Source organism: Canis lupus, chromosome X (genome assembly GCF_003254725.2).
Source record: "Canis lupus dingo isolate Sandy chromosome X, ASM325472v2, whole genome shotgun sequence".
NCBI classification, from domain to species: Eukaryota; Metazoa; Chordata; class Mammalia; order Carnivora; family Canidae; genus Canis; species Canis lupus.
This window is the reverse complement of record NC_064281.1, coordinates 3,589,173-3,611,795: the sequence shown is the minus strand read 5'-3', so window position 1 is coordinate 3,611,795 and position 22,623 is coordinate 3,589,173. Positions and strand designations below refer to the sequence as shown.

The window sequence follows — 22,623 nt, the reverse complement described above, 5'->3', positions numbered from 1 at the left end:
TCTCCATTCTTTACTCTTCATAGCAGAGTCTCGTTGAAGAAACTGCTATTTCTACGTATCCAACAGGAAAGTAGGTTATAGCATCAGCAAAATGTAGCACTCAAATTATTTTTAAAGGAACATGAGTGTTCTCCATTGTCTTTGGTCTCAGGATACCGACTCCTTAGTGGGGTAAGCCCGCGTGGCCTGAGGCAGCGCTCCCCCTAGGAGGAAAGTTGCATGGATACGGCCAGGAGTGTGTGTGTGTATGTGGGGGGGCCCCTGTGGGTTCCCTGCATCTCTCCCGTTCTGGTTCCCAATGAATGTACCATGCTGGCAAGAGAAAATGAGAAATAGGGTTCGAAGGGAGCTTTGCTCCTTCATTCAACACACAACACACAACCACAATTGTTCCCCTTTGCTGACTCACAGTCTACCAATGATATCACTTTGATTGGAGCCCGTGCGGTGTGCTATATTGGCAAAGATAGACTATGGAATAGCAACCTCACGTATGACAATCGTAGCTGGCTGTTCTTATGCTACTGTAAGGATGCGCCATTTTGCTTATTTTTCTCATTTTATTGAGATGTAATTGCCATTGGTCACCAAATATATTTAACGTAGACGGCATGGTGGTCTGATGTGCGCCCATTCTGAAATGATTATCACAGTATCACTCTTAACATCCATCCTTTTGGATAGATACAGTTAAAGTAAAAAGAAAAGGAAGAGAAAGGAAAAAGAAAGTAAGAAATAGAAGAAAATAAAAAAGGGAAAAGGGAAGGAAAAAAATCCTCCTTCTGATTAGAACTCTTCTCTCTGTTTTCTTAGCTTTTCTATGTATCACACAGCTTAACTCTGATATTAATATGGTCATCATGTTGTCCCTTACCTCCCAGGACTTACTTAGCATATGGGTGGGACTTCCTGCTCTTGGACCACTTTCTTCCATTTCCTCCCCTCCCCACTGTCCTGCCTCTTTTAACCACAAATCTGATCTCTTTTTTCTATGACTTTGGGTTATTTTCGTTTGTTTTTAGACTCCACATAAAAGTGAGATTGTACATTCTTTGTCTTTCTGTGTCTGGCTTATTCAACTTAGCATAACGCCTTCCAGCTCCATCCATGTTCTTGGAAATGCTAGGATTTCCTTCTTTTTTCCTTTTAAAGATTTTATTTATTTATTCATGACAGACACAGACAGAGGCAGAGACACAGGTAGAGGGAGAAGCAGGGTCCCTGTGGGGAGCCCTATGCAGGACTGGAATCCCAGGACTCCAGGATCACGCCCTGAGCCAAAGGCAGACGCTCATCCAGTGAGCTACCCAGGTGCCCCCCCACCCTTTTTAATGGTGGAATAATATATTGCATCGTATAAAGCTATCACATCTCTATCCATTCACCCATCAATAGACATTTAGGTTGTTTCCATGTCTTGCCAGTCGTCAATAAGGCTGCAAGGGGGTAAACAGAGGACTCCCACAGGTGATTTCTTCTCACCATTGGTTTATTTTATCCTCCCCCTCCCACATCTTTATGGAGACCTCATTGGCATATCAAACTCTAAGTGTAAGGTTTACTCGTGGATTGAATATACTTCCATGTTGCAATATGATTACCACCATAGCTTTCGATGACACCCTGTCACCTAGCCTAGTTACCATTCCTTTTTGGTGGACAGATAGTTACGATTTAGTCTACAATGATACATATTACAGATTTAACTTAAAATAAAATAAAAGGCATGGTTTTGCTAGAGGTAGGTAGGTGTGCCCCTACTCAGTGCGTGTATGCGAATGCATGTGTGTGTGTGTGCTTAATAAATCCAAATGTCTATACCACATAGATTAGAGATACTAAATTATAATAAGTAGAAGATCATGGCAATTGATTATAAGGAGGATGCATTAAAGACTTCTGCAAAGTGACAGGTGCTGGATAATATTTAAAACATGATTTGATGCTCAGCTAGGTGACAGGAATAAGTCTCCCTTACAAAGATTTACTGCCCTTGGCACTGCTGTTGCTGGGGCTGGATAATTCTCTGATGCAGGTGACTGGCCTGTGCATTGTAGGATGCTTCACTGTATCCCTGACCTCAAGCCCCTGGGTGCCAGGAGCACATCTCTCCCCAGCTGCAACCATCAGAAGCATCTTCAGACGTTGCTAGATGTCCCCTGGGAGCTAAAATCCCTCCCTTTTATAAAATGAGCTGTGCCTCTGCTAGATGTTACACGGAGGATTTCATTCTCTTTGGGATCCCGGTGGCCCCGTACGTGTGCCTGGCATGACCGGAAAACCAGGGGCAAACAGGACAATGGAGCCCCAGTACCCACATGATCCTTGAAGCCTTTCTCGTAAGAAGAATCGACTTTATGAATTGTATCCGCTGCGATGAGAATTAGGTTGGTGTTTGGGCACAGTCATTATAAAGCACTTTATCGGAAAGGAAGATGGAACTGATGTGGGTAAGCGAGAGCTTTAGAGAAAATAAAAAGAATAAAAAAAAAAAATCCCTGATAAGCATCTCTCAGAACAAAGTGCAGAGTGCGATGCAGCGAGCTTATCTAAGATTGGGCAAAGCTGGGTTGCGAATGGACGCGCAGTGGATGGGCGGTGTGCGAGCATCAGAATGATTCCCCGTCCTATAGAGGCACACGGACCAGTGAGTGCAGCCTGTTATTTAGAACTTATTAACATCGGTGCAAAACACCAACAACGTGTTTTGCAGAGAACGAGGTGCGAGCATCATTGGAAAGGGGCGGGGGTGATATTTTCTGAGCTGTGGTGCCGGTTGATTGAACTTAGATTCTCCAACAAACAAAGAAGTTTAAATAGTCGATGAGTGAACACAAGATTTCCCCATTTCATATGGGGAAATGTCTTTGGAAGAGACATTATGAGCCTCAGAGCTTCAGAATCAGCATCGCCACGCCCGAAGAATGAAGATGTGACATTGTCATCAGTGGCTTCATAGTGGCTTGTATTGGGTTATCATTTTTAACGTCGATAAGAAGTAGCCACCTTTCACATTCTTGCGCTAAAAGGGTTATGTAAAACCAGTCCCTCGTGTTCCGAAAGCAATAAAACCGCATTGTGTTGACGTGCTTCCTTTGAAGTGCACTCCATACCTGGTTCCTGAAAGCCTGAATGATCCACTGCCACTGAATCAAGAGTTTAATTCTGCAACATTGGACTGCGCGGGTGCGCGCCGTGCTTTTTCCGTACGGATTCCGCTATTTATATTTACTACGACGAATGTCATCCCATTGCCTTCAGTGCCTCGTTCGTAAAATGCCCTGCCTACCGTTTCCCTTGCTTGCCTACGTTTTGCAAACTTTGGTTGCATTTCTGAGCGGCTGTCGCCGTGCCTGAAATAGTCAAACTAACTAATGGAACGATTTAAAGTTAGTTTTAGTTACACAGGGGAAGAGGCAAACATGTGAGGCTCCAGAAAAAAAATGTAAGAGAAAAGGGAAAACCTGCTTATTATGCGACTGTTCCAGATACGGTTTGATGTGTGCATGCGAATGGCTCCCACCTACAATTGGCTTGCAGTTGTCCTCACGCTGATAGCGGATGCACTTGTGAATGTGAATTCGGCAGATAGCACACGTTCTGGCCTCATTCGTCAACGCAGTGTGAACGCACAGAAGCAGCAAGGTAGGTTTTGTAGGGGTGGACCGATACCTGGTTGAAAGTAAACACATCTGGCCACTCACCCATATGTTCTGTTTCCACAATTCCAAATTCCAGTGTCCGGTGTGTGTGTGTGTGAGAGAGAGACAGCGTGCAATTTTCTCATTCTATTTGTTTCCAGGCTTCCTGCCAGGAATTCAAGTAAAAACGCTCTGAATCCAACCATGTCATTTTACAAATAAACCAAGGGTCATGGGTCGAATTGTGTCCCCCGAAATGTTAGAATGAAGTCCTCACACCCAGCATCTATCTGCGCAAGGGACCTTACTTGGAAAAAGGTTCTTTGCAGAGAGAGAGGTAGGAGGGCCCTGATGCGATGACTGTTGTCCATCTACGAGGGGAGCACTCGGCGGGAAGACAAAGCAGAAGTCAGACAGATGCACAAGGAGAAGACAGATGTGGCGCCATGCCTCTGAAGGCCAAGCAACATCAAGGATGGCCAGCGGCCACCTGAATGCACCTTTGGAGCCTTCGGAGCCGCGCGGTCCTGCCAACACCTTGATTTTGGAAGGTTGGCCTCCAGAACGTTGATGAGACAATAAATTAAACCATCGACCTTGTGGTACTTTGTCCCTGCAGCTCTAGGAATCCCGCCAAGAGGCTGGGCTGTCTACAGGAGCGACCAAAGGGAAGCAGCCAGCCTGGGTAGCGCCTGGTAAAGGGCGGACCCCTGGCCCAGCTCCATGCTCGTCCCTTAGCCCTGCCTGGCTTCTCTGACACATTCCAGCAGTGGGGGACCCTTGTCTTCCAGAGTCCCCTGTGTTTCATCAGACTTTTTAGGGATGCCACTGCGTCGTATCGCAGGAACCACACATTCTGGGGCAAAGGGGTGGCGGCCCCTCCTTTTTTTTTAAATGACAGCCTTTGCAGGGAAGTGGTGGGGCTTCGTAGTCCTCAACTGTAAAATGAGTGGGTTGGACCGATCCCCAGGTCCTTTCCAACTAATTCTGCATGATTCCAGAGCCATGATCATTGTAATTAAGACTCTTGACTTGAATACTGCTCATTTTTAAGCCATGATTAGTGATACGCACGCTCCATGTATTTTCTGAATAAACTTCATTGTGACCTGGTTAAATGGTGCATACGAACTGACAAGAGGGGGTTTGCTACTGGAAATTGTGAGATTTGGAACAAATCCAGAGGTCCTGGACCACATGTAGATGATCGCAAGTCAGGCTAGATCGTAAAAGCACAGGGCAGCATTTACGGCAGAAAAATCTAAATTGCACTAAAAATAAACATGGGACATGGGAATGATTTGTCACGTTATGTCTGCCTCTCTCCCACTACAGTGTCTCAGTCTTAGGAAATAATCAACCCCAGGATGGGTTTTCCCCAGCGTCTTTTCAACTTCTAATCATGGATCATAAACAGTTGAGCAAAAGAGCAGCCTGTTGTGTTTTCCCGGCTTATATGGACTCTAGTTATTCATGCCTTCTCTTTTTTCTCCCTGAGGAAAGGGAAAATATAATTTGATATTTGAGGTATTTCTCAACCTTTATAGAGTGGAATAGGCATTTCTTTTGTCTCCCAATCAGTGTGAATGTCAGAACCTTTTGAAATTTTGCCGAATGTTTCATGCACTGAGCAAGGAGTGCCTATTGGACTTTCTGTAGGGAAGGAAGGCCTATCAGCTCCCTCATGGTGCATGTAGTGTTGTCTGGTGGTGGGGGATAGAGGCACATCTCGAATGATGGCATTAAGTTCAGGTGACATCATTACATTAATAAGTGTGGCATAGTCTATATTTATGGGGCCGGGAGGACATGGGGATCCCTAGGAGGGGACGCTGACTTGGGGTTGGGTTCATGGGAGGTCTTCCAAGGGAAATAAGACCTTCCAGTTGAGACGGAGTTGAAACAACTTGAGGATATGGTGGGAGAGAGACAGATTTTGGAGCTTGAAGGGTGCAGGGGTTCAGAGCTGGTGCTGAAAGACCCGTGGGATCTGAATGAGGGACCGAGATGACTTCTGGACTCTTGGGTTGCCTCAGTGCCGGGTCCATGCAATCCTTGGCTCAGGGTAGATACCCACCCATTTTATTTCAGTCCTCAGAATAAGAGTGTTGGTAAAACTGTCAGTGGAAAAAGGCACTGAATCCTAAGTCTTTGTTGCTTTTGAAGCCCATCACCTTGGGCACTGTTTCTCAAACCTGAGCATCAGAATCCCCTGCACAATGGCTGGGCTCCACCCATTAGGGTTTCTGAGTCAGTAGATCCAAGATGGCACCCACATCAACTTGCTGCTACTCATCTAGGGGGTCAAACTCTGAGAACCATTGCATTTGGGTCTTTTCAGGTTATGTTTTCACAAACGACCGGTTTAATTTTTGACTCTGGCATACTATTTTGGTCTCTCCTGTTTGGAAGGTGGCTTTAATACCTCTGGGTCTGGAGGTTTGCTTTTGACATCGAGTCTTGCTCTACTGATTTACACGTTGTCTTTTTCCCAGGTTCCCGATCAGTGCATATTTATTGGGCATCTACCATGTGCTATGGACTGTGCGGGATGTAAAGATTAATAATAACCACCATAAAAACTCATTGATATGCTGCATGTTATTTATTCTCCCCATGCTTCCAAATGCTTGGCTCATAATTCAAAACACTTGAAGGCAGCCGATTGTTTCCCACTTCAGGGATCCAAGGGCACATTCTGTCTCAGACAAAGGTCTTGTAATTCCAGGCTGCATGCAGCTCTCTTGCCTTCAGACACTGAGAAACCATGCACAGAACTTCATTCATTCATTTATTCACTTGATAACCATGTATGCACACCTTATTTTGAGAGGGTCATCAGACTAGATAATATAAGACAGAGAAATATAGTTAAGCATCAACCTCCAACCCCAGGGAGATCACCATTGCAGTAAAGAAGACAACATGATCAATGAAATGCTTTTATTTTTTATCATTATTATTTTTTTAATGAAATGATTTTTACTACAACACATGCACACAGTACATTCCATAAGGAGGATGAAGATAAAGACCTTGGGAATATAGAGTCTTAGTTTCTTTTTTAAATATTTTATTTATTTATTTGAGAGAGAGAGAGCAAAAAGGAGCACAAGTAGGGGTCGGGAGAGGGAGAAGCAGACTCCCCACTGAGCAGGGAGCCTCATGTGGGGCTCGATACCAGGACCCTGAGGTCATGTCTTAAGCCGAAGGCAGATGCTTAACCTACTGAGTCACCCAGGTGCCCCCAGAATCTTATTTTCCACTAGGATCTTATTTGGCACCAGTATCATATACGTGGTTTGTTATCTGTCTATCACTGCATGAAACATTCCCCTAAAACCCAGCTTAAAACTGCAAATATTTATTATTTCATAGATTTTCTAGAAGTCAGGAGTTCAAGAGCTGCATAGCTCGGTGGTTCTGGCTCAGGGTCTGCGATGATGCTGGAGACTGGGGTGGAAGGCTTCTGAAGGCTTTGGAGAATCTCACTTAGGTGTCCCTCCCTTAGCAGGAGGTTCTAGTTCGTTTTCACATGGGCCACTCCTTAGGGCCAGTCATACAACATTGGTGCTTGGCTTCCCTGAGTTGGGGAGGAGAGAGACAGGATGAGAGGGAGGGAGCCTAAGATGCAAACCTTCATCTTTCCTACCTTGATCTCAGAGGTGGTGCATCATCAGTTCTACATGCTGGTGGTCACCCATTTGGCACCATATGGAAAGGGGACGGTGTTGGTGCAGGGAGGCAGGGACCAACAAGTGCCATCTTGGAAGCCAGATTATCAAAGAAACATGTACAAAGGAGGTTGTTTATGAACCGTGTCTCAGGATGAATGGGGTTTTGTGCGAAGAGCAAAGGAGGGAGGGAGTCAATACGGACGTGCGGCAAGTGTTGATACGGGCACTTCTCAAACGATGACATACATGCATGTGACATCGTGTGCTAATTCACACAAATGCACATGAATGGGTTGAGTGTCATTTCAAGGACAGGTGGTTGTGTTGGATGACTAAATTGAAACCAGAGCATTAGATGGTGGAAACCAATGGTAAGGCCGATAGATGTTAATCCGCTGGCTATGGGGGAGACCCGCTGCTGCTTTTGCTCAAGTGAACCATTTTTGAATGTCAATTTTAAGGCAAATTTGATGGAGGCAGGTAGTGGTGGAATTAGAGGTGGAGGCCACGAGGCTAATAGTGTGAATTGAGATCCAGCAGTAGTAGACAACCGAGGAAATGAAAGCATGACACTCCTGCCAAGCCCTGGAAGGTGGTATTGATGGGAGCGGGCTACGTCTTGCATAGAGAACCAGGTATTGGGGGAGCCATCCGAGCCTGGGGTCATATGTCAACTTGTTTTCATTAAAAGAAGAAAGAGGGTTCAAAAGTTGAGTGAACTGGTCAACATAGCCAGATGCTACAGAGATCTGTGAGAATGACACCGAGCACGTTCATTCTGGTGGTGATAAGGTCACAGACGGACTTGAAAGGATGTCCTTTTCTCTCCTTCATATTTTCTGTCTTTTAGTGTTTTTCTTTCTGAAACCGGCCTCCCATGTTCATTATCAAGACCTTCCCCACCACTGTCCTCCTCCGCCCACAAACCTACTTATGTCCTGATGCATCATACCCTGAGACAAGGAACTCGTGGTAACAAGCAGTTCTTTACTTCTTCTCACATCTCTCTGCCTTCCACTCCGACAGCACACCTGGACTCTGGGGCTTGCCCCGGGCACCACTGCAGGTGGCTGACCCTTCAGCAGAGCCAACGTTCTTGGAGCTTTTCCATAGACTCTGATGTGTTATTGCCCCTCCTTCCATGGGCTTTATCCTTCCTTGAATTCCTGAACACTCTCCCTTCTGGGTCCCCTCTATGGCCTTTCTCTTCCTTTCTGATTCTGCTCGTCCTGCTTCTTCAGGTACTGCTGCTCCTTCTATAGCCTCAGGCCACTTCCCTGGCTCCCAGACTGTCCCACGTAGCTTTGCCTCCGCTAGTGATCCATCCGTGCTTCCCCCAGGAGACCCCAGTGTCCTGATTTTCTGCTCTCACTTCTCCCTCGGGCTTCATACTGCTTTCACAGTTGCCTCTTTTGGGACAGCTTCATCTGTACGCTCTGCCAAAGGCACAATTCAGTGTGTCCAAATTCAGCCCATCACCTCTCTTGCCAAGCTTGCTCCGTTCCCTGCACACTGTTTTCCCGGGAGAGGCATCTTCCGCACTCAGTCCCTCGTCCCTCAGTCCCGTACTTTGCATCCCCTCTCTCCATCTGCCTGGTGTGAATCACTTTCTGGGTCTCTTTATTTCTCTTGGCTGGGATACATCTCTACTTTCCATGGCCATGTTCTCACTTTACATTTGCTGTTTTGCTTCCTGTCCTGTCTATGGCTGTTCATACTCTCCCATCACTTTTTAAAACTTTGCCCGTTCCACATTCCTGAATAATAGGTTGTATCAGAGGACTATCCTGTCCAGAAACTGTCCACAAGCACACATGGTCTTCCATCTCCTGAACCAGCCATCCTCGCTTCAGTCCTGTACTCTCCTCCCAGGTAGCTGTTTTCCATCCAAGCTGAGCATCGCTGGGATTCACCACACCTGTTCCTCGCCTTCTTGCCCTGTCATCCTCAGGCTCTCCTTCTACCTGGGTACTCTTGTACCCCGCTCTCCCATGCTGGTTGGGAAAACTACTCCTGTGTTCCTCCTTTACTCGCACATTCTATACGTCCTGTCACCATATGTGTGCGGTTTTTCCCCCTAATGCTAAGCCATTCTCTGTGATGCTAAGAGGGTGTCCTACAATTCAGTTCAATTTGACACTAACTGGAGAAGCCACAGGTGAAGGGCTCAGTCCCACAAGACCATTTCCACTGCAGATGACAATTGCAACCAGCTCAGCCCCCAAGTTACTCTGTCCCCAGCTTTTCTCTGACTCGAGTACAAATCAAAGCTTCCCACAACCCCCTCCTTGGATTGCATCATTTGCTAGAACAGCTCACAGACCAAAGGGAAACATTTCCTTAATGTCTTCTAGTTTATTTGATAATAAAGGACATCATATAAAAGATACAGGTGGAGAGATTCATAGGACGAGGTCTGCGAGGGTCTCGAATTGGGAGCTTCCATCCTCCTGGAGTTGGGATGCACCACCCTCCCAACCATGGATGCGCTCAGGATGGAGAGGGGCTGGAAGGTCCAAGCTTCTAACCATGACGTGGTTTTCCTGGCGACCAGACCCCATTTTGTAGCTATGCTGAAGCCCACCACGTCTTGCCCCGTTAGAACAAAGGACACTCCTATTACCCAAGAACTTTCAAGGGACTTAGGAGCTCTGTATGAGGGACCAGGGTCAGAGGCCAAATATTAGAAGAAAGGTGCTCCCAGTGATTTAATCACTTAGGAATCCCAAGGGTTTTAGGAGCTCTGTGCCAGGAACCAGAAGCAGAGCCCCATACATTTTTTCCCTAGCATTTTACCCATCTCCATACTTTATCCATCCCATGAGGCTAACATTCTGTTGTGCGCACTGTCTCCTCTGACTCTGGTGTGTGTGATGGACCCTCGTCTCTGGCACTCATCAGTTTCTACCGAGGGAACCAGGACACCTGAGGCTTCCTAGCCACGTAAAGTTATTTTTTTCATGTTCCAGTTTTCTCATCCATAAGAGAGTTATTATGTGGAGTACCTACATCTAGAGATGTTAGCAAGACAGATAAGTTAGTGAGGCACGTAAAGTACCTTAAAATACAGGCACATGGTAAGGCAGGCTCTTCCTATTGTTATCTTTGGTCTTATCTTCCTCCCTCCTGCTCTGAAATGCTTTACCAAGGATGGCTTCATGTTATACTTAGAATAAACCCCCAATTCCTTATACTGACCTATTTGGCTTTACACGGTGAGCCTCCTGCCCACCTCCCCAGCTCCACCCCATGGCATTCTCCCATTACCACCCTGCTGGTATACCAGTTGTCTTTTGGTTTTGTGATCCAACTAAGCATGTACCAAATTAGGGCATTGCCTGTGCCACTTCCCCTGCCTGGAACCTCCTCTCTTCTTCCCACAGAAAGTGGGTTACATGCTCTCCCGTCTTCACGTTTATTAGCCCACTCTTACTCCCCTCTTGGCGCTCTGTCACATTGGAAAGCATTTTCATTTTTTGGCCTCTTAGGTGTGTTTTAATGTTTTTCTGCCTTTCCTTAAACACATGAGTCCAGCTCAGAGGAGGTGCACCCTGGGTGTTTGTTGAAGAAATGAGTAATTACAAGACACGCTGCGGACGTTCACTGAATGAATGAAAAGCCAGAGGTTGAACGTGGTGGACAAGTGTTAGCAGCGCAGCCATCGCAGTTTCTTAGACAATATAGCCAGGCCGGAGACAGTATGAGGGAACAACTTTGATCTTTTAACCTATTTGTTGTAGAAGGAAGTTTGTCTTCCACCTAAGGGAAGCCGGTTCTTCATCAACTATTGAACTTATAAACTAGCATGATTAACCGAAAATGTGTAGTTTATTCAATATATGGATGATTTATTTCTAGATGCTATTTTTATATTATTCTTTTTTTGCTGGTTTCATGTCCCTAGACTTTTTACAATTCTTTTTCTGAAATTTTTTTAAAACAGTGTCAGAGAAAGGCTTCACGTTTCCCATTCTAGTCCATGCCTAGAAAATAGAGAGTGATAAATTTTAGGAATGTTAAGGATTTTGGAGCTTAATTATTTAATGTCTTACATGAAAGCTATAAATCTGCTGTGCTGTGCTGTTTGTTTCTACTGCTTGCTGAAGAGATGCCTTGAGTCCTTTTTCATTTTATTGTAAAGGTTTGTGTCAGAATTAGCCATGTGGACAATGAATGAATTCCTTGAATTCGTCCAAAATGTGGGTTGACTCAGGAGGAGTAGAATTGTGTAAAATTGATTATATACATTTTAAGTTATGCTTTTTATATTCTGTAGAGAAATTTCTCTCCTCGTTGTTTTTCACTCGACTTTTATAACGCTAAAAATTAAACAATTTGAACATTGTATAAAACTGGGAGCCAATCCAAGTCAGAAACAGATGTTTTATTAAATATGCATCTTTTCAAAAATGGATATAATTTGGAGGATTGTTCTGTTTGAGAGATGGGAGATAAAATTTGGGTTAGATAAATTAGGTTACTTATGTCAATTTGAACATTTATATACACATCTAGAAATATCCAGGGTGACCCCCTGAAACCTAGATATATACATTCTCTTCTTATGTGAGCATGCCTTTTTTTTTTAAAGATTTTATTTATGTATTCATGAGAGACATGCAGAGAGAGGCAGAGACACAGACAGAGGGAGAAACAGGCTCCCTATGGAAGCCCGATATGGGACTCGATCCTGGGGCCCTGGGGTCACAACCTGAGCTGAAGGCAGATGCTCAACCACTGAACCATCCCGGTGCCCCATGAGCATGCCTTTTATTATTTTTTTAATAGCTACCCAAAAAATCTACCAAAATGAAAATTCCCCTCATTTTTCCTTCAAAAATTTGGTAGGTCACTGAGACTCAAAAGAAAATTAAATAACAGATGAATAAGCCTGGGATTAAAAAAAGTCTTTTTTAGAGGCACCTGGGTGGCTCAGTTGGTGAAGCATCTGCCTTTGGCTCAGGTCATGATCTCAGGGTCCTGGGATTGAGCCCCACGTCCAAGATCCCTGGTCAGCGGAGAGTCTGGTTCTCTCTCTGGTCTACTCCCCCTGCTCGTGATGTCTCTGTCTTTCTCTCAAATAAATAAGCAAAAGATTTTTAAATACCTCTGAAATATATTTAGGTTTTAAAAATAAGTTTGTCTTCTCTTGTTTTTGCATATGTGTGTGCAAGTCTGGTGCAGACATTCAGTCTCGGGTGCTGCCCAAGCCTTGGGAGCCCTGAGCTGAGTCGTGGTGTGGATCCCTTGAGGGCCCTGTGAGCTCTGCGGCTACCTCCTGCTCCTGCTTCCTGTATGCTTTACTCTGACACGTGGCCCCTCTCATCCTCCTCTCTCAAGGCTCTCTTCTAAGAGTTTCTTAGAGCAGTCACCTCCACCGAGCCTGGCATTTTCTATTCCTTTTTTTTTTCTTTTAAAGAATTTATTTATTTATTCATGAAAGACATAGAGAGAGGCAGAGACATGGGCAGAGAGAGAAGCAGGCTCCCTGCATGGAGCCTGATGTAGGACTCGATCCCAGGACCCCTTGGGACGAAGGCAGACACTCAACCACCGAGCCACCCAAGTGTCCCTGGCACTTTCTATCCCTTTATGACTGGTACAAGAGCTCCTGCAATTCATTATGAGTACTTGCTCTGAGGATGCCCTCCCTCACAAGAAGACACGTCCACTGAGGACGGGGGTTGTCCTGTTAGTCTTCAGAATTCCTTTCCTGGCCTCATATCTCATTTGTGGTCTGCGCTCAACCAACACCTGTAAAGTGAAACGATAGGATTTCTAGACAAGATTTGTTACAAGTTATTTAGGTACGAAGGGATACAATCATGTCAGTGCCCTCTTGGAAAGTCAGAGGTGTATGAATGGTACCTTTTATGAAGGTATTTAGATCTTCCTATCTTATTTTCTAGGTATCCTTTGGACCTGCTACCCAGGGTGAATTGGAATGGCCATGAACGTCTTCATGAGCCTCCAAACCTTCAGTTGTAAAGATGAAAGTATATGGAGAGGCTTCCTTGAAACATTATCCTAGTGTGGGATATATCATTCCCCGTTCCACGCCTCGTATTCCTCCAAAGGTCTGTATGCTTTTGACTCATGTGTTCTCCGCATGCTAAGATTCTATCGAAATGATATAATTGTATGGTAACATTTGCTAACATATTCATGAACTCTAATATTGCTAATATATTAGTGACTCATAAATATTGCTTTAATTACTGCTTCCCCCTTTTTAATCCACCTTGACTGTTTGAAAACTATCATCGCGGGCCATGTATGTCTTTAAAAGATTCCTTCCTAGGGGCACCCGGCTGGCTCAGTCAGAAGACTATGTGATTCTTGATTTCAGGATCTTAGGTTCAAGCCCTATATTGGATACAGAGATGACTAAACAAACAAACAAAAAAGTCATTTATATTAAAAGATCCTTTTCTATGTCAATGAATACATATGAAGTACAGTGTAAGTCTTCACAGATGATAAGTATTTGATAGGGCGTCGTTTCTATGTCAAAATGAAGATTAAAAAATAATGTCACGTCACTTTCAAAATAATTGGCTATTTGTAGTCATGTTTATCTGCTTTTTAAAAAAATTTATCTGCCTTTTAAGGCGTTTGATTATAGGGCATCCACTGCAAACGTAATGGTAAAATCAAGACGTATTTTGATAAAAAAATTATTTTCATCTAAAGAATTTATTCTTTAACCTTTGAGATATGCTATTCGGCACATGACTTACATCTTAGAATTTTGCTTCAAATACAAGAAAGGATTCCTGCATCATGTCCCATGGTGAATCATGCAGCAGAAATCACATAGGAAAATGGAGTATTTGCGTGGACGAGAGTTGGCGATCTGCATTGTCCCTTGATTTCGATGGCTAACCCGGAGGTGGCATAATTAGTATGGATGTTGTAAAGGGTCCCTCCCTGTCTCTGACTCCTCAGCGTTGAGTTCCTCATACAAAAACCCCTCTGGGAGAATGTTACGCTGTGGGTTTGCACCTAATGGGTTAGCCATGAAGAAGAAACTAAGAGTATTTGGAACGTATTTAACCTCATACAGCAGGAGACGTAGTACAACGTGCGTTAAGGATCGGGGGTGAGTAGGCTCCAGTAAGAGAGGTACTGGGAGATTACGGGAGAAAGGGACGCAGGACAGGTGGAAACATTCCTGACTGGGGCCGGCCAGCTTTGAATACAGCTCAGTCCAGCTACAGATGAACAGACTTCTTTCCAGGGACTTTAACTGGGCTAGACGACCACACAGTAAGCACTACATAATGGGAATATTTATTTTGTTCTATCAGTTGCTAGGTTTATCAGATTTTGAAAGAAAGCATATGTTAATATGATTAATCATTCTGTCTCACTCGTGTACCTTAAAAAAAGAATCATCAGGGCAGCCCGGGTGGCTCAGCGGTTCAGCACTGCCTTCAGCCCAGGGCCTGATCCTGGAGACCCGAGATCAAGTGCCACGTTGGGCTCCCTGCGTGGAGCCTGCTTCTCCCTCTGCCTGTGTCTCTGCCTCTCTCTCTCTCTGTGTCTCTCATGAATCAATAAATAAAATCTTTAAAAAAAAAAAAGAGCCATCAAAATTCAAGCAAACAGAAAGAAACAAAAGCTCAACCTTAAAATAATAATTAATGAACATTTTTCTGTGCCCCATCACAAGAAAAAAAAAAACTGTATTGGCCAGTCAGACATAATTCATACTAATGTCTGTAGAACTTTCCTGAAACACACATGGAGTTAACTTTGCAGTTGTGTATGTAGCACTGGCCTGCGGTTTAGAGCCCAGATATGACCTGGGATTGGGTGAAGTAGGAATAGCGCCAATTTTTAAGTTGTAGTATTAATGTTACAGCGTGAGAATAGCACCTACTGTGTGCATCACTCATGCACTGTGAGGTTGTCTTTGCTATCAATATCAAATAGCCTCCTTCTCACGGACAGAAACCATGTCAGCTGTAGATTCCCACGGTGTGGGGACTGAGAATGTGGGATAGAAATGATATTCCTTGTCACACCAGAGCCCGTGTAGCAAGATAGATGGAAGGGAAACTACCTGGTGTGAGTCCAGCCCTACCTTTTGCAGCTGCGTGCTCTTGGGCTAGTTGGCTGCCTTCCCTCTGATTCCCTTTTTCCAACCAGTGTTGATAACGCCCTTCCCTACCTTCTATGCTTCTTGAGAAGATAAAAAGAGTCAGTATAGAAAGCAGTCGGTATGTGAAATGCTGACCCACGACATATGTGTTGGCCACTATCGTTCGTTTAGTTGAAGATGCCGCTCGATTTGGTAAAATGTGTGGTCGTGGACGTCCAGGGAGACTCAGCTCTGCCTCTGTCTGCCTCGAAGCCCATGACTTATATGACTTAGTGTGTGAACATTGGTTTTTCTAACTGTAAAACAGATGTCATGATAGCTACCCTGCACGGCTGTAGAAGGGTCAGCGATGTTGAACGCCGTCGTGATGGTTGTTACATATGAATTCATTTTCCTAAATATATTTTAATCAACAGTGTTCTTGAAACCCAGAAGAAGTAACTGTGCTAGTTGTTATGAGTAATCAGAGCATAATTAAAATAGGACCCTGCCTTCCTACAGTTTATTAATGCACTATTGGCTTGCTGCCTTTGAAACCCAAAGACCTCATCTACTTGGTACTAATATTCCTCAAGCACCATGAGAAGTGCATTAAATGAAGTAGTCTCTCTTTCCACTTATTCTCCTTCCTCGAGCTCTAAAATGGTGAGCGTCAGTCACAAGATGAGACTCTGTGAAAGAGCTCACAGGGAGCCACTTTGCCTTGTTGTGATCCTCACTTGAAAGTAGAAGGAGCGGCACGTTGCTTGAGAATCACCCTTTAAAGAGAAGAGTCCAGGTCGGGATGACAAGAATAATGCTACACGATCCTGGGGGTGACTTCTGCTCGAAGAGACACTAGTGTTGTCATAGTGGGGGCCAAGCAAACAGGGCAGTGTTTGGTCTTGCCCATCCTGACCCTTGGCTGTAGGCGAAGAACACTGGCTGCCTGCTGAGGCTTGCTTCTTGCAAGCAAACAATCTCCAAACCACGGATCGACTCTTTTCACGAATTGCATTTTTCGAGGATTTCAAAGTCTTAATTTAAATAAAGCTAGATCGCATGTAGATGTGCACTAAATTGATTGTCGTCGTCAACGAAGATGTAACAGAGCCCAAATGAATACCGACGAGACACGGACTGGAAGCCTCAACCTGTCTGTTTATCCTAAATCGTCGCGCTGCACGAGGACCAGGATGGTGGGATGTGGCGTCTACAGTTAGCCGCACCTGCAGGGGTGTTGTGTCATGATTAGCAGCTTGCCTCATTAAGGACCCAGTTAAGAATCGCTCTTTGCTACTACCAGCTACTTCCGGTAACAACCCCAAAGCAAAGTTATGTGAGCAATAAGACATTGCCCTTGAAGCACGCACACTCATCTCTTTTATGGGCTGGACCAACATACCTCTTTCTTGTTTTTGTTTTAATAGGGACAAAGGTGTTGAGATGGAAAAGACGTCAAGCGGATGTCCGTGGAGGCATTTCTAAAGGCGTCTTCCTAGAAGGACGATGTAATGGTGAGTATCCGAAGGACCCATTGGCTTCTGCTGACTTCCGCTATTGATGCATTTGCAGCCTGGGTAAATCAAATCTCGCCGTGCTTTCGGGCTCCTGTGGTAGTCGGAATGGGTTCCTCCTTCAAAAATCTATTTGAAACGAACCAAAGTGCAAAGCCGTGATTTTCAAGCTCATTTGCAGCGCGTATAATGGTACATGTTGGAAATTCGGGGCTTTGTAATAATTGCTTGTTCCTCCAAATAGCCACGATGTCAGCTGGGTATATCTCATTAATTAGCTGTGCATAAATGAGAGGCTCTGCTTTCTGACTCACCTTGTCTAAACTGCTCCAAACTTTACCCTCAAGCCCATTGGCCACTGGAAGCCTACTCCGATCTAGAGTGAGCATCTCCAGCTACGAGGGCATTTGAATGGTGGCCGTCCCTTCAGAATGACACCCAAATGCTAGACATATTCTAACCCAGGCAGAGGGCCCACCGAGGCCACGGGATCTTTCTATCTGGACAACAGATCCCAACGAAGGGGAGATGGGTGGGATATATGGATGTGAGCGCTTGTTAATAAAATCGTTTCGCACTTTGAAACCTGGGCCCGTTCCTTCCCATACTTAAATTCCAGAAAGGTTGTGTTTTCGTGTGTTTCAAGTAAATGGTTATGTCTTTTCATGGCTGAGCTGTCGACTCGAGCCCTGCTGACGTGGTATTTGTGATTATATATCATTCTCATATTCATTATCTACCATTTTTCTTAACAATTTGAGTGGCACAGCTTCCAAATATTTCCCACCATGGAGACCGCAAATGGCTTTTGGCTTCTTTACAGCCCATTGCATGACTTCCATACCTTTAGTCGGTGACAAACTTCTGTAGGATTCCTGGATTCTACAAGATTGTCAAGGTCATATTTTTTATGAGATCCTTGTTCCCAACAAACTGGATTTCTAAACTCCTCTCCCATGTCCTGCCATAAAACTTTTTTCTCCCCTAAAGATAATTTCTTAATTAACAAAGACACACGCTGTCCCCCTTTTGTTATTAACATGCAAATTTGGAAGATGATTATAGATGGCAAAATGGTTACTATTTTTAGCTTGTGTAGGTTATTTTACCAAAGGTATTCAATGTACACACACATTTCTCATCAGCACATACAGCAAATCATCATTAACAGCACATTATGTAAATTCCTTTGTCTTCTGAATTGTGCCGTGAGTTTTTTTTCCCCCCTGTTTTTATGTCGCTTTTCAACCTGGAGGAGCGTTGCTCTCTAACGGGGGCACAGAGTCTTGGAAATCTGTCTTCCTTCTCACACGATCACATTTTGGAACGGCAGCCCGATGCAGCTCGGTCATAATCATTTCGGTAGCCGCTGTGCTAGGAGCACTCTGTTTAATATAATCAGGCTGTCCTGGTTCCAAGGAGAAGCAGTAGTAATAGGTCTGGCATCGCGCTCCGAGCCGTGGACGAGCCACAGCTCATAATGTGACAGCTCACATAATGAAACCCAAAGGGAACATTATATAAAGTGCACAATCAGGAGAGGAAAATGAGGACTTCTGAATCTAGAAAGACCTCTCACTTTTTGGGCCATGTGCACTTAGGTTCAATCTGCATTTGAAACCACCAGGCAGTATGGACACGTGTGTGCAGGAGGCTGCCTACCTGCCCGTCTGAATCGGGGCGTGCTTTCCGATCATACGTTGGGGTGGCCGGGATGAGGGGTGATCCCAAGTTGGAGCTTCTCGTGTTGTATCCTGAGGATGGCGTGGCTGGATGAACAGCTCACGGCAGGGAGTTTTCGTGTTTGTGGATTCTCAACGTGTCTACATGGGAGCTGAAAGCTCCGTGGGTCTTCATCGGGGTCATTCACGAGGTGCAGGCTTTGGCGGCCAACCACCCACATCTGTGCATTGGGGTGGGGGGCGCTGATGCCTTGATCAGGGGCTGCTGCTAGGTAGCTATTTCTGGGTGATCAGGCTTCTGATATACGTAAAGAATAGAGAGGCAGGCACCCGTTCCTCTCTGTTACGGGGAATCTGTGATTATGAATGAAGAAAAGCAACTCCTTAGGAAGGACAGATCATTCATGAAGCCTCTTGATACTTGAAAATTTCAACATATGCCACTTTAATCACATTTTCTCTACAACGTTGACTGAGCATGTTCTGGTTTTGTAACCTCTGTGAAAGGAGACTCTTTGCAATGGATTTTCTTTCTTTTTCAAAAAAATTGAAAAAAAATTATTTAAACTCCATGAATGAGAGTTGAGTGATTCATCAGTTGCAGGTAACACCCAGTGCTCACATTCCATCCTTTGCCCTCCTTAGTGCCCATCACCCAGTTACCCCGTGCCCCCAACCCCCTTTGCGATGGATTCTTATAGGGATCTGGGATGGTCTTGGGGAACCAGCATTAGAAATCCCTTGATTTTATTCCCAAGATGGCTTGGTTCATCTCAAAACTGATGACCAAGGAAAAGTCCTTCCACGGTGGCTCTGGACTCATAATTTTCATTTTCGGGTGAAGTCATCCAGAGATGAGCCAGGAGTTGGGAAGTCCAGTATGATATGGAAATGAACCTATGAGTATTTTGAAGATCTTGATGAGGACTACTCATCGCCTAAGAATAAATTTGAATGCTGAGATAGTTTGTTTATGCTCTTTGTAGTTCTGAACACAGTATGCCAACAGATCTATCTATGCCAATGGATCTTTTATTAAATATTTTGTGATTCAGGGACGCCTGGGTGGCTCAGTGGTTGAGCATCTGCCTTTGGCTCAGGACGTGACCCCGAGGTCCTGGGATCGAGTCCTGCATCGGGCACCCTGCTTCTCCCTCTGCCTGTGTCTTTGCTTCTCTCTGTGTGTCTCTCATGAATAAATAAATAAATAAAATCTGTAAAAAAAAATATTTTGTGATTCAGAGGGACACAGTAGTTCTACAAATCCACTTGGTACAGTAACTGGGATCAGAGTTAAATATAGAAATATAAAATTTACATAAATATAATAAATAATGTAAATATACGTAATTTTATTATACATGTTATCATATAAATAGAAATACTTTGTTTTTGGGTCTCCTCGATCCTTTTCCTTTCAACTATTTTTCTGAACCCATAATCTTTCCTTTGTACCAACACAATACTGCCTGCCTCCCCCCTGCCAATTTAATGCTGCTTTTCTGTCAAAATGATCTATTTCAGAATAGAAAAAAAAAGGGGGGGGGCAAGTGTATCTAGTTAAGTAGATCATTTTACACTATTTATGAGTTATTTATGCATAAGTTAATTTTGTTGCACTCTGGAGGACATAAATGAACTCAGCTTTCGGGTAAATGACCTCAATACATGTAGAGGCATAAGGGGAACCAGCTATGGCCTGTGGGCAGGTCACCTGTTTTTATAAAGTTTTATTGGAACACAGCCACACCTTGGCATTGACTTTTTCCTCTACAGCTCTTTTACACGGCTATGCCAGGGTTGAATGATGGTTCAAGAGCACAGGGCCCGGAAAGCCAAAAATACTTAAGTGCTATGAGTTTTGCCAATCCATACTTTAGGGCATGGCATGATTCTTTGCAGGGTAGGAAGGCCGTTGATGGTGAACAGCTTGGTTTCACAAATCAGTCACGAATGGAAATACTACATTATTATATATGCGTGTATATATAATACATGTATATACGTACGTACATGCATATAATAGACGTGTATGCGTGTATTATGTACGTGCACATATGTAGATGATATATGCATATGTACATAGATGTTTTCCCTTTGGGAATTCTATTAATGCCTCCTCTACATACAACCTTTCAGACACAGAGCAGGTGTTTGTGACCATGCATCAGTGGGGGCTGGGAGCACTCGGGAATGGCACCTGTGGAATCTCTAGTCACCGGAGAGAGATTTGATGACCATCCACACAGCACGTGTGAGGCCGCTGACACACCGCTCAGCACGTGTCCTCTTTAGCTTTTGTAGCAGTAGATTCCGATTGCTGTGTCTGTTAGGGCTCAGGTTTACAATGAAGCCAGTTGACCGTGGGGAGCCACCTTGACTGATGTTACCATGGCCCCAGTCCACTTGTCTTGTGATCTAAAAAGAAAAGAACAGTTGATTAAGTGCAGGCAATTATTGTGATTTTTTTTTTTCTTCTGCTTCACTAAACTTTTGAACCAAGTGCATTTCCTAAAGTTAAAACCAGGGAGTTCATTGATTCCATCTTTGGTGTGTTTGAGAATTTGAGAGCAGCATAATTCTGACTCAGCATGCTTCCCTGAAGTGGGTAATTAATATCAATAGGGAATGGGGTTGTTTTGTTTTTCTCTGGCAGGTTGTTGGATGTCATACTTGGCGTGCTGTGGTAGTAAATATTAACAAAATATATTTCGGTTGCAGATGATTGAGGATCTTTTGCTTAAGAATGTTCCTTTCATATGCCCTATTTCTTTCCTTTTCCGTAGTGAGTGCTGAAACAGGATTTTCCATGATGTCCCTAAGTATGAATTGATTTAACCATGACGTGGGGTGGGTGGGGGAATGCAAAACTTAGGAGTTTGAGAGGCCAAATGTCCCCTCGTCCCCATGAACCTGGTTAATATACTAGCCTGGAGCAGTGTTCATCCTTCCCTCACCTGAACCTTCAGTGTCCTTAGCATGCAGTTGGAAATTGAAGTATTAAATTTTCATTCTTCACCCCATATCTAGCACACTGCATGGCACACAGGAGATTCTCGGGAAGTGTTGGGTGAGTGCAAGTCAATGTGCTCAGCCGTGTTGTTTTGGAGGGGGGTAAGATCTCGTCCTGGCTCAGCAGGCCACGTGGGCCAGTGACAGTGCACAAACCCTCTTACCTCCTCCCATCCCTTCAACTGAAAAGGGAAAGGAGTGAGCCTGCATGATGGCCCCTTTTGTCCGGCCTTGTCTGAAGCTTCTCTACAGATTAGCCCAGAGCTGACCACCCTCTGAGAGGGTGCAACCTTTTTCTATTAAGCAGAAAATCCTTCTGCAGTTCTTTCTTAATATCATTACATCATTGCAAAAATATGTGATGGCTCAGTAAGAGGGTTCTGACTGCTGACTAGGATATGTGTGTTGGGGAGGGTTTCCTACACCATGAAGCAGGTCTCTGACAGCAGCTGAGTGTCCTACAATTCAACCTGATGCCAACACTGTCTACCTGAGGACAGTGTCAGACCTCACAGGGTCAGGTCTCAGCCCTACAAGACTGGCCAGCCGACACTTCAGATACCAGTTGCAAGTACTTGTGATTCTGACCCACAACGAGCTGTATAGATCAGAGCTTCCAACGACCCCCTCCTTGGGTTCCATTAATCTGCTAATTCGTAACTTTACCTTGGCAGCTGGTTCACAGAACTGAGAAACATGGTACTCACCAGATCAGAGGCTTATTATAAAAGGCTCAGGAACAGCCCAGTGGAAGAGACGCACAGAATACGTATGGACACGGGGCACGGAGCTTCCATAGTCTTTCTACATGTGCCTCTTCCCCCAAACCTCCCCATGTTCACCACCCTGGAAGCTCTCTGAACCCCATCCTTTTGGGTTTTTATGGAGGCTTCTTCATTACACAGGCATGGTTGATTCAATCATTGGGCATTGGTGATTGATCCAACCTCCAGCTTTTCTCTTCTTCCCCAGGGGTCAGAGGCAGGTAGGTCAGAGATAGGAGAGAAA

At 44.5% G+C, this 22,623-nt stretch overlaps 1 protein-coding gene across 6 annotated transcripts in view; it reads left to right on the top strand.

Annotated features, from left to right (window-relative positions):
• The window catches only part of NLGN4X (neuroligin 4 X-linked), a 306,762-nt gene that overhangs the window by 27,602 nt on the left and 256,537 nt on the right, over positions 1 to 22,623 (top strand). For all 6 annotated transcript variants that reach the window (XM_025435839.3, XM_025435843.3, XM_035711464.2 and 3 more), the window contains 2 exons: positions 13,228 to 13,395; positions 16,835 to 16,921. The gene's annotated coding sequence lies outside the window, so the exon portion shown is untranslated. The remainder of the gene's footprint in view (positions 1 to 13,227; positions 13,396 to 16,834; positions 16,922 to 22,623) is intronic.